The sequence below is a fragment of the Psittacula echo genome, assembly GCF_963264785.1.
Source record: "Psittacula echo genome assembly, chromosome: 6".
Classification (NCBI taxonomy): Eukaryota; Metazoa; Chordata; class Aves; order Psittaciformes; family Psittacidae; genus Psittacula; species Psittacula echo.
The window spans coordinates 2130001-2142244 of record NC_137743.1 but is presented as its reverse complement, the minus strand read 5'-3'; positions in this window follow the sequence as shown (position 1 = coordinate 2142244).

The following is a 12244-nucleotide window of genomic DNA, read 5'->3' as shown; positions in this document are numbered from 1 at the left end:
ACCATATTACTAAGCATACAAAATCCTTAAAGATTATCTTGATTCTCACTACTCTTAATGAGCATTATAACCTGAGCTATAAAATATCCCCATTTCCTCTATTGCATGCCATTGGCGTGCTGACTACAAACACATTGCGAAGAGGAAGCAGATTTCTCCAGCCAGCATCCATCCTCCCATCCCGGAATCCCTCTCTGCAGCAGGCAGGGGTTGGAAGTCAGCAGGCAGTGTTTGGGCAGGCCCTCAGGGGAGCCAGCGGGCAGAAGGATCTGGCCACTCCGGCCTCCTGCCACATTCCTCTGCCTTACCGGAGGTGGCCGGGCAGGGGGTCCATGCTGGGGTTATGCAGGGCCACTCTCCCTGCTGCAAACAGGAACCTCCAGCAATGCTAAACAAATCAGGCTGCCAAAGGGGTTTTTTCCTTTTCTTTTCTCTTTTTTTTTCTTTTTCTTTTTTTTTTTTTTTTTTTTGTTCCTAACTTTCCCATAAAAAGATTCAGGTAAATGTAGCATGACGAGCCAATTTAAGCCAATTTCAAAGTTATTTGAGTAATTGGTTATTAAGATAACACTCTCAAATTTCAATTCAGCAATTATCCTCTTAAAGATACAGAATGTAAGTATAGGAGGGAAAGCATATGCATTAAAGATACAGGGGCCCTTTTTTAAAAACTAAACTGTGTAGGCATTGGAAGAAAACATGTAGCTTCTAATCTCATTGAACTGAGACATCTCCTAACATGTGCAACCCTTCTATGTTGAAAGCAAGCATTTCTAAATTTTGGAAATGGAGTTGACTATTATTAGTGCTCATAAAGATTAAAAGACTAAGTGAAGACCCTCCTTTTAATATATGTAAGCTCCTTACCCATAACTTAAGAACCACAAGGGGACAGAACATTGTCTTCCTACTAGGCTGCACTGCAGACTGATGCAGACTGTGATGATGGAAATAATGGCTTTGGCAGAAGTACTTGGTTTGGAGCCAATTTCTCCATCCTAATGAATGGTGGAATTACCACAGAAAAGCTCTACAGTTTAAAAAAAAAAAGAGGAAATAAAGAGAAAAAAAAGAAGTAAAAAAGAAAAAAATGTGCAGCTTATTCCCGGTTAATCAACCCTGTAGGATGGATGGCCATGACTAATTATTATTCCCAGATACTACTGGTTAATCAAAAAGCACACAGTTAAAAGGGCTTGTGTTAGCTACTTGGCTGCTGAAAGCAATAGTGTAGAATCTGCAAATGTTCACCAGAAGATTAAGGTTATGCAAATGCCCATAAAGTTTCCTACACTGGCAAAGTTGCCTTTCAGGAAGGTGAAGTGGTTTGTTTCATTCTCAGAATGGCACTAGATGCAGTTTAAGGAAATGTTATTGACAGCAGGGTGCTGCACATGTTCACATCTGCTCCAGATCCTACTTGCTTTATGATGTCCTCAGCTACTGCTCAAGGCAAATATTCTCTTGGAGGAGTGGTAATATCAGCCGAGTACATAAACTGAGCATACCCTTCGGCTGCAGCCAACAGCCTTCGGCTATCTTGCCTTGCATTACAATTGTGTCTGTAAACCAAAGGAAGCAATGATGCAAAACCAGGGTCTAAGGCTTTTTCTGCCTTCTCACTGGAGACCTGAGTAACAGGAGACATCAGAGAAATAGTTAAGACAGCGAATCCTGACAGAGCAGGGCTCGGGGTTTTATTCAGGCTCACACAATTTGGCATGGACCAGCAAAATGCAAAGGACCAAAGGAGATAGGGCAGGAAAGAACACAAAGCTGGGTCTGGTTTATTCCTGATGAAAGTGAACATACTTCCACTGGAAATTTCTGTGGAGCTAAGCCAGCTCTCTGCAGCGGAATCTGTCCCTTTTGTGTTCAGATCAGTTATAATAATTAAAGATATATTAGGACAGCAGAGAGTGCAGTGTAATCAGGACTGGGAAAAATCCTTCAGAGTTATTTTAGCTTCAGTCTTTATGTTTATTTTTTTGCGACTGAGATTGTTTAAATAATATGTCTCCAGGGAATAGAGCAAAAATATATATTCTAATTTGAATATAGATAAACACTGGATTATATATCACAAAATATGCTGGTGTAGCGTATGCAGTACATGCTACATGTTAACACCAAGTATTACGTAACCACAGCACCAAGCCAACTTTTATCGTGCTAATGTATTTCTTACCTCCAAACATTAATATTTTTATATCTATATATATGTACTGCTACAATGCCATATTCTCAGGTTTTACAGTTTCACAGCATTTTTTCTGGCATAGGTTACAATGGGGGAAAGACGCCAACTGGAACATGTCGAAAAACAAGATCATAAGGTTTCACTCAAGTTGCTTAAATTATTATGTAGGAGGTATATTATCGACCTTTTAATAAAAACCTTTACAGTCTCCATGGAAACATTTTTACATTGACATATAAAAACATAAATGGAAAAAAAAAAATGTTGTAAAAAAAAGGAATTTGATCTCTTTTTCGTAAATTAGAGGCTGCCTTTACTGTGCGGTGTCTTCTCTTCCTCCCTTATGCAAATGCAACTGCTCAATGTTGATTCATTAGTTGAGTATCTTACTGTAGCCTGTAAGCTGAGTTATTCAAGAGGTTTAATCCTAACATAGCACTCACTTTTTCTGTGATGCAGTTTCCTACCTACTCTCAAACCAGCGCAGCGCACCAGCATATTTAGATTCAGGTTAAATGTGCAGTAGATAGAACAACATTCGGAAGTTCCAACTCATACAAGTCGAAGTTCACGAGAAAATGCCCTCCTGGTTTTCTTTTTCCTTCAAATAAGCTACTTTCATCCTGACAGAACTGAATTTCTGGGAGTTTGCAGTCTTTACAGGAAAATCCTAAGGTAGCCTCATCCTAGTGTGCTGGAGCAGGACCAAGTTTGGGAAGGGGTGAGGAATCTCACAGCACATCATTTGAGATAAGGATCAGTCTCTCTTGATTTGAATTCCACAGCTCTCAGCTGTGGTCTGCTGACATCTCGTCAGCACCCATGACATTTACCAGCAATATACCGTTTATATCATTCTCAACTCCAGAGGCCAGATGACAAGATGAAAAGACATTAGAATTCAGATTATAATACAAAGAAAGAAATTTGTGGGGTTAAAAGAGGAATGCAATAAAAAGAGCACAGAGATTGTTTTTTAAGATGCACAAACAGTTTAAGTTTAAGCACAGTACTAAATGTGCTTTTATTTACAAATCATTCTCTGGCATGTTTCGCTTTTACTCTAATTTCCATTCCCTCATTAATCAACACAGAATTGTGCCAGCCATTTGCACGAGCGTTCTTTACATGAAGTGGCTTTTAGAGGAGCCTGAAGAAATAAAATTGCCAATGTTTACTGGAAAAAAAAAGCAGTTACAAAAGAGGGTCTGGTCAAATATCAGCAAATGATGCAGGTACCTGCCTCATACAATCAAAGAGCACAAAAAGGCTCAAAGTGAATCATTCGGCTTCCCACCACTTTGCAAGCTAGTAAAAACCAAAAGGGTGTTTAGCACATTGATTTGAAAAAGTTATATGAAGACTCTTTATAGGCAGGTAAATGTTTTCTGAATGCAGTAGATAATACAGAGGTATCACAGGTTTAAGCTCCTTACAAAGCCCAGTGAAATTCTTGAATGACTTTGCACACTCTTCAGCAGCATCCAGGTGAAACTAAACAGATATTAACTTTTAAATGTAATTTAATATCAAACTAAAGAGTTGTCTTGCCATACACAACTAAAGTAATAGATATATACTCACAATACATATATAAACGTACACACTCTCGTTATCCAAACACATTTTTAATAGCTTTTTAATTGCAGTTCTATCTAATACAGTTGATGTTATCTTCAGTGAATTCTGTTGCTGAATCAAACTTGAAGAGGACATCCTAGATTTTCATAACTGGATAGTTTTTGTAGTGCCTTGAGCTCTGTGTTAATAACTAACCTCGCAAAGGAAACTGCTTTTCACAAAGTGCTCAGCAACAATTCTCTAAATACAAGAATGTCCTGAAAGTGTCTTAAATTAATCTTGGCCAGGTTCACAAGAGGAAATAGGTAAAGGGAGTAAGTCATACTAAAGTGATTGCTGAAATGAATGCAGAAGTGTTGAAAATGTGGAGAGTGCTTTGTCCCGTATTGCTCAGGGGAAAATTACTGTTACTTACACTTGGAGAGATCAGAGGAATATACATATATATACACGCATATCTATACTTACATATATCCCTACACAATTTTTTTACATATATATATAGAAATAGGGAAAAAGGTTATATGCATGAATACAGAGAGGGAGCATCACAGAGCTCCTTTCCAGTGTGTCACAGCGGGACTCATCGCCTGCCTTCAGACTCCAACCTCCAGCTGACACTGCAGAGCAGCACTTGAGATTGAGCTCTGTTAAAATCTCTCAGATAAAAAACTGAACAATTTCTTCAGTCTTATTTGTAGTTACTGTTAGTTAGAAAGGTGTTACTGTGTGTTTGGGAAAGGCATGGGCGTAAGCTGTGTATAGTTTCCATGGTCTTTAATAAATACTACTGAAACTCATAAGGACATTTTTGCACATCTAAGTAGAGACTTTCATTCACTCAAAGTACCAAACTGTCATATAATGAGACTCCCATCTGGCAAAATACATCGAATTCTAGGAAGTCTGGTTTAAAAGGAAAATAATTGTGTTCTGTCTGTTTTAATTAGCTGCACTTTCCAGTTGTCCACTTGTCTAAATTTTACCTTTTTATACGCGTGTTGTTTGTTGAATACTACCAAAATACAGTTGCATGTTTCATCTGGGGGATGACTAAAGACCAGTCGTGCTATTCCCAACGGCAGGGATGACAGCCTTGTTCTTCTCCCCGCAGAGTTTGATGTCTCGAGTAATGCTGGGTGACCACCCAACGTGGCAAGTCCTGCTGCGCTTTATGGCTATCATATTTCTCTCAGTTGCATTTCACCTTTTCCTTTGCTCTCCTGTGCCTGGAAGCAAAGTGGAAAATATTCTTCCTGCGAAACTGGCCAAGAAGTCAGAGGCCACACCAGAGGGGCTAAGCTGGCACCATGAAATGACAGCATAGAATGAAAAGATAGTCTTTTTGTTCTCCAGGGTTTCATGGCTACTCAATCTAACAGTCCCCTCAGTAGTTCTTGCAGGAGTCACACCTCACCTCCCTTGTTCTTCAGTCCTGTTTCTCCCAACACGGACCATGGATTGTGTCCACAAATTGGCCCCTAGCTATGATCTTAATATGTGGTTGTGGGGCCAACAAAAACGTGCCAACATTTTTGGCAAACCTTCCCGCAGTGTTTGTGCAGATCTCTGCAGGTCATTAACCTTACACTGCCGGCTGGGCATTGCAAATGTATTTGCATGGTCTCCAAGTCTCAGACCTTGTCAATCCAAGCATCCAGTGCCAGCACAGCAGCAGTTAAATGAAGAATTGCTTTGCCCATCCTCCTGAATGAAGTGCAAACATTGCACTGTGCTTGCAACAAAGGAAAAAGGGAAAAAATAATAGGTAAATTGCCAAGGAAAATCACTGTGAACTTAGAGGCCTGGCAGCACATTAGAAGAGAGTGGCCACTGAGGCTCCAGAGCCTCATGAGATTCCCACACATCTCGTAACCTGCTCCTGCCTTACCAGGAGCTCATCATCTTCTTATTCCCCAAACACAGCAGTGCTGTCACTGCACTTCCTACTGTGCCAGTCTTATCTGGAGATGGTTCCAGAGCTGGGGAGGAACATCTGAAAGCAGGTCCAAGATCTTATTTTTCCTTATAACAGCCTTCACTTTTCCCCTCACATTGTGCCTTCAGACACAAGGACTGAGTGGCTACGCTTATGTCATAAAATAATAGAATCTCAGACTGGTTCGTGTTGGAAGGGACTTTAAAGCTCATCCAGTTCCAAGTCCCTGCCATGGGCAGGGACACCTTCCACTAGAGCAGGTTACTCTAAGCCCTGTCCAACCTGGCCTTAATCTGTTAATTTCTCCCATAAGCTCAACATCCATCTAGCAAAGTTTTATTCTTCTTATTGATATCTCTGAGAAACAGAACATGGCTCAGGAGACAAGAAAAAGAAATCTAAAATTCATACGTGCACTTGTAGGATTAAAAACCCCCAAACTGTTCAATTAAGTTTATGATATGGCCACAGGGCCAAGAGACACAAAACCCCCATCCACCTGACGTGTAACTGTAGCAGGATTCTAAATGCCCCAAATGGGAGATTTTGGATGTGCTTCTGGAGTGCCACCATGCCAACGGAACTACCTTCTCCTTTCCCTATACAGCCCCAGATGGGAAGGTGATTGTACAGAAGGGCTGATTGATAGAAACCGCTCATAAACCTGGATGCTACTGGGTGCTGTTGGGAATAGCTATAGCTGTAGTGAAAATTAATAAGGGATTCTGCTTCCTAATATCTGGCTTCGGTGGATTTTCAGTTTACTGGCCAAGACCCATTTAGGGTTTTGGTCCTAAGCTCCAGTTAGGAGGTAGCTCACCAGCCTGGTTGACTCTCAGTTAGTTGACCAAGAACCTACAGGATATCAACTGGTGGATTTTAGTTTGAGTTTTGGAGACAGAAGAAAAAAACTCTGATGCCTTTGAATTAGATCTTTTCACTTTCTATAAATTCCTTTTTTAAATAGTCCAAGAGATTTTTGGTGTCCCTGATAACGAATCCATGTAAGCTTCCATGCATTTGAGACATTCTGTGAATGGTGATGGTTGTAAAGTCACATCTCCTTCACTGTGTGACTGAACTAAATATAAAACATGGTAACTGAGAATAAGTAAAGTAACAGGAGCAGTAAAAGTTCACATTGATGTTCAACAGTTGACCTGATCACCACCAGCATCTCAGTTTTTCTGGCTACTGATGCAAGAAATGTTAATTTGTTAGACTGTTATAGGAAACTGGTAGGCACATGCAAGTCTGTTAATATGATCTCAGTGTGCAACTGCCTATTTAACTGTCTACTTACAGGTCAGCTCAAACTTCATTTTACACCTTCTTCTGACGTTGAATCTGAGCGTATAAACTCTATAGGTACTATTAAACATGCCTAAGCTGGTTCCAAAAGTATTCACTATATCAAGTTGCACCAGGTCTGAACTTGCCTGTGAAGAAACAATATGTTTTCATTCCACTTTATCCCAGCTTGGAAACAGTTCTTACCCTGAGCAACAAGCCCGATGTTCACTAGTCCTAAAGTCACAGGACTGCATATTTCTCTGCATGTGTATGTGTTTGCATCTGTGATTTCCCAATATTCCTGGCTACTGCAGTCAGAGCCATTGAACTACTCAGTGCTGCATGTAATAAAACACTGAAGGCATCTGGGTTTTTTTGGACACATGTCTTGGCATGAAGCTGTGCTTGAAGTGTTGGATTCTCTTTGCACAGTTTGGAGACCAGCGTGTTTCCAGTGAAGCTGGAAACCTGTAACCACTCATATCCTCTGCTGGGTATTTTGCTATAGTTTAGCACTGTTTGGGTTTGTTTCCAAGTTGAAAAAAAAAGAAATTTAAGGGGGAAACCTAAGAAAGAACAGATGCTAGTACTGGAATATTAGAGCTAAGTTATTACCACAGTTCGGGGAGCTATCTAACAGGCCTTTTTAAACAAAATCTGGTCTGAAAGTGGCATGAAAGCAAGTGTATTAAGTATTGTAAAAACACTTCCCCCTTCCCCTCCTCTGACTTGCAAAATCATGTTTCTCTGATATCTCAGATGGCTCCCATTCAGGCTCCCTATCTACTGCTCCCAACACACTGCTCTCCAGGGCTGCCCAGGCTGCCTTCGGCAGGAAAATATTAGCACTTGGCCACCTGTCCATTAAGGTGATGTTTTACATGTCTGTGTTTTAAGCATCTCCATTTATTTTGTGTTTTCCATTGTTCAGGGAAGCCAGAAATTCCAGGAGACATTATTGCTGTATAAATATAAACTGCAGATATAGAATCATAGAATAGTTTGGGTTGGAAGGAACCTTCAAAGCTCACCTAATCCAACCCTCTGCAATGAGCATGGACATCTTCAACTAGATCTGGATATAGATAACCATAACAGGGCTTAGCTTTAGTTCATACTCAGAGCAGGTAAGAACCTTGCAAGATTTTGCAGGTCCTCACTGGCTGTTAGTCTGATTTAGTCCCAAAATGCTTTGGAGTGGGTTTTGGGGTTATTCCCATGGAGGTGAGATGTGTCCCTACCCCTTGGCTCTCTGGGAGATTCTGCTCAAGGTGTGGAAGTTGTCAGGACAGCTCCTCAACACATAGAGTCCCAGCTAAACCTGCTGTACAGCACTTGTGGATTTCCAGAGATGGAGCAAGCAGGCAAGGAAAAGACACCCAAAGTGGCCCTCGAGTATATCAGCATCTGATTGCAATTTCTGATGGCATTTTCTTCCCTTTTTACACAATTTTCCATCTGTCAGGGTAAGCAAAGCCATGCAGAGGACTAGAAGGAAACGCCAATTCTTTTTACTTTTGTTGAAATGACTTTCACCCTTCTGCTATCATATTCTCTGTTGCATTTAATTTGTTTCGGTTTAGCACATTTTAGTTGAGCAAACAATGTGTATGTTATGACTTGAGTCCATTTTAGAATTGTTAAGGAATTATGGGGTTTTTTTTTCTTTTTCACAGTTTTTTTTCTAACCTGTCTGTATTCAGCTCACATGCTGGGTTGTATTTAAACAGAAGATCAACTGATAATTGCAACACCATTGCTGGCGTTGCGCTAGTGATGAGGCTGCCAGCATTTCCAGGTTGAATTTTGGCATCCGATGTTGCAGCTTGGAAGCCAATTTTATTAAAATGAGTAGAGGGAAAAATCTGCTTGGCCTCTTTTGCTTGATAAGAAGGTAAAATTTTAAAAGAATGAATTAATGTTGGAAACACAGTCCCTGACCTGCAGATATTTTTGTGACGTCTGCCACTGAGCTATGGTGCGCAGGCCAATATTTGTATCTGGGATTACCCTCCACCAGAGCCACATTGTCCCAGTTGAGAACATTGATGATTCATTAATTACAAGCTGGGGCATCAGGGATGTGCCTGACAAGTGTCTGGAGCTGGGTGCCCACTGTCCCAGCTGAGCCCAAGCAGCTCCAAGCAGTCCCATCATGGGGCCTGCACAGCTAAAAACTGATCCTCGATTCACCCCAGAAAAACCCTATTTCTCAGTAAAAACACAGCCATCTCCACTTGTTGTTGTTTGAGGGTTTGTATCCTACCACCTCCTCTCTAAAATGTAAAACCACACACCAACAGATTACAGATGAATATCTGCACTCGTACAGTTTTGTATTTAAGTCTATGGGATAGTGATAATTACAGTTTTAGAATGGGATCAAAAAGCACAGACCTATGGAGACTCTTTGAAGTCAATATCTATTTATTATAATTATATAACATTTTCCATCGAACCTGAAAGCATTATTCAGGCATTAATAAATTAAAGTTCACAAAAGAAAGACAACCTTCTCCTGCCACGGTTTATACCCATGTTATGGATTTGCAATCTGAGAAACAAAGTGTTTCCACCACCTGGACATGGCTGGTCTGTAGTGGGTGCAGTGGTTCACAGGCTTTCAGATAATAACACATTTAGTTTGTTAGATTCACCAGATTCTGTTGATGTTCCCTGTATTCTCACACCTGGAACTTTCCTGGTTGGAGATGCCAAAGGCAGAGCATTTTGGGATCTAATGAAGTTCCTTAGTTAATAAACTAACTTTATATTTAAGATTGCCTTTATCCAACAAATGCAACACGGTTATAGAATCATGGGATGGTTTGGGTTGAAAGGAACCTGAAAGCTCATTCAGTTCCAACCCCGTGCCACGGGCAGGAACACCTTCCACTAGAGCAGGTTGCTCCAAGCTCTGTCCATCCTGGCCGGCAACTTGTGCTGGTCTTAAGCCAGAGGAAAGCCAGCAATGTTTTCCTTGGGTTGGCAGAGGGCAGTGTCTCTCCTCGCATGCTCCACGGGCACATCTGTGGCAGGGGAGGCTTCATCCTAGTGCAGGGAGCAGCATCAGCAAGGGTGCAGTGCGATAGTGTCCTGCTTGCCTTGGTTTAGCTCATGAACCAAAAGAGCCTGTACACCCTCTGAGACAGAGACCCTTAGGAAAGGCTACCACCAACTTCCTCTGCTGTGATTTTCCCTTTTTCATTATGTTTGACATTTTTGAGACTGAGCTTTGTTACAGACTATTAGCCTATGGCAGTAGGCTGGGGAGATAAGACTTCATCGAGCTATAAATCACACAAAAGCGTGTAAAAATGTGAAATTCTGAGGTTGCACCGGTAGCTCTGGTTGAGTTCGCCTGAGCATTGTTGTACTGATTGCAATATTTCAAGTGACTCGTGGTACCAGCCGATGTTGCAGCTTGCAGGGAAATGAGTTTGGTGCCTTGTGTCTGAATGGCAACACTATTAAAGTTTTGTACTTAGCATCGTTACTGACTTTGTGGGATCACTGTAGCAAGTTTTAAATGATGCATGAAATGAAGAATTCCTGCCCATCCTAAGGAGAGATAATGCAGATAATAGACTGCCTTGCAATCACAGCTGTGCAGTGTTTTTTTGTTCTGCTCACAGAAATGCCCTCCAAACCCCAAAGTAACAGTATATACAATACATTCACTGGGCTATTTTTTTTTCCTCATTGGGTTTATACTAACTCTTCTCCCTCTACTCACTCATACATACATCCAAGGAAAGCAAAATGAATGGACTATAGGGACACAGATGCCCAGAGCCCATTACTCACCCCCAGACTACTAAGGATACTTGTGCTTCTCCGCCGTGGAGATGATGCAATAATTCTATAGCTGATGCCATTTCATCCTGGACTTTAAACCATCACAGTGGGCAACTGCAAATGCTCCCAAGCAGGGAGTGGCCCCAGTGTGCCTGTATGGGACAGGACACCCAAAGCAGCAAGCATCAGGGCCAGGAGGTTGTGTTTTGGTCAGCAGACCTCCATGCCTATTCCCAAAGATTTGTGCAATCATTCATGACTCAATGGTTCGATCCTGGAGAACATAATCCAGATACACAGATGAGACCTGACTTTAGCAATACTACAGTCAAGAGCTGGATTTGGCTAATGTGGACCAGGTACCTCACTGGTCCTAGTTCAAGTGTGTGGATGAACATACAGATAGACAAAAATATTTGCAGCATTACAGTTAAAGCAGGTTTTTCTCACTTGGGTTTCGTGTCATCCACTTGGGCATTTTGTCATGCCATGTTTGCTCAGAAAGTCATGTATTGAAAAGATTTATATTGTCATATACTTTATACTTGAAGAAATTAATTTCCCCCCCCCCCCTTTTTTTTAACAGCACTTTTTTATGTGTGAAAAATCGATAATAAATCACATGATCTTGCTACTCAAGGCCTTTGCTTTCTTCAGTGCCCTGGTGAGTGCTAAGTGCATTGGCAACACATAAGTTGATCCGAAAAATGGTTCATTTGGAGAAATCAAGCTCTGCTTTAAAAGCAGTGTTACATATTAAAGCCTATCTTGTAGGTAAAGCAATGCTGCACCATTCAAAGTGCTAGACATTCTATGATTTTGTCTGAATAGGTTCAGGGATTCACCCAAATTACTTCATTAGGTTAACACCACATGACAGCAGTTTTTACTTGTTGGAAACATTTTTCTACACCCCCAAAATATTCTCTCTGAATTCCTTTCTTTGTCCCTATGCTTTCAAGAGTATTTAAGGAAGAAAAATGTGCAACTCACCCACTGTGATACATTTCCAGGAGCTGAAAAAGGCACAGGGAGTGAGTAGAAGTTAGTCCCCCACTGTATTTTCAGCAGTTAAGTCCCATTTTCATTGACTCACATGCCTGTCAATTACACTCAACTATATTTATGAAAACAAAGTTATAAAGCAAAGGAAATCAATGTTACTGTTATTGTTATAAAAAATTGCACCTCCTGGTAATCTTATTTGGGGCATTGCTACTAACATCACCCGCAGTTCCAGAAATTCATTGCTTTCCTCTCATTTCATGAGAAACACCATTAGAAAGGTGCAATTTCAGAAAATAAGTAGGAAAACAGAGCAAGAACTGGAGGACATGTCTCATTAGTTAAAAGAATTGATACAGAAAAGCAATTTTTTTTCAGTATTAATTAAACCCTTGTTTTACTTAACCTATGTGAGCCAATCAAACACA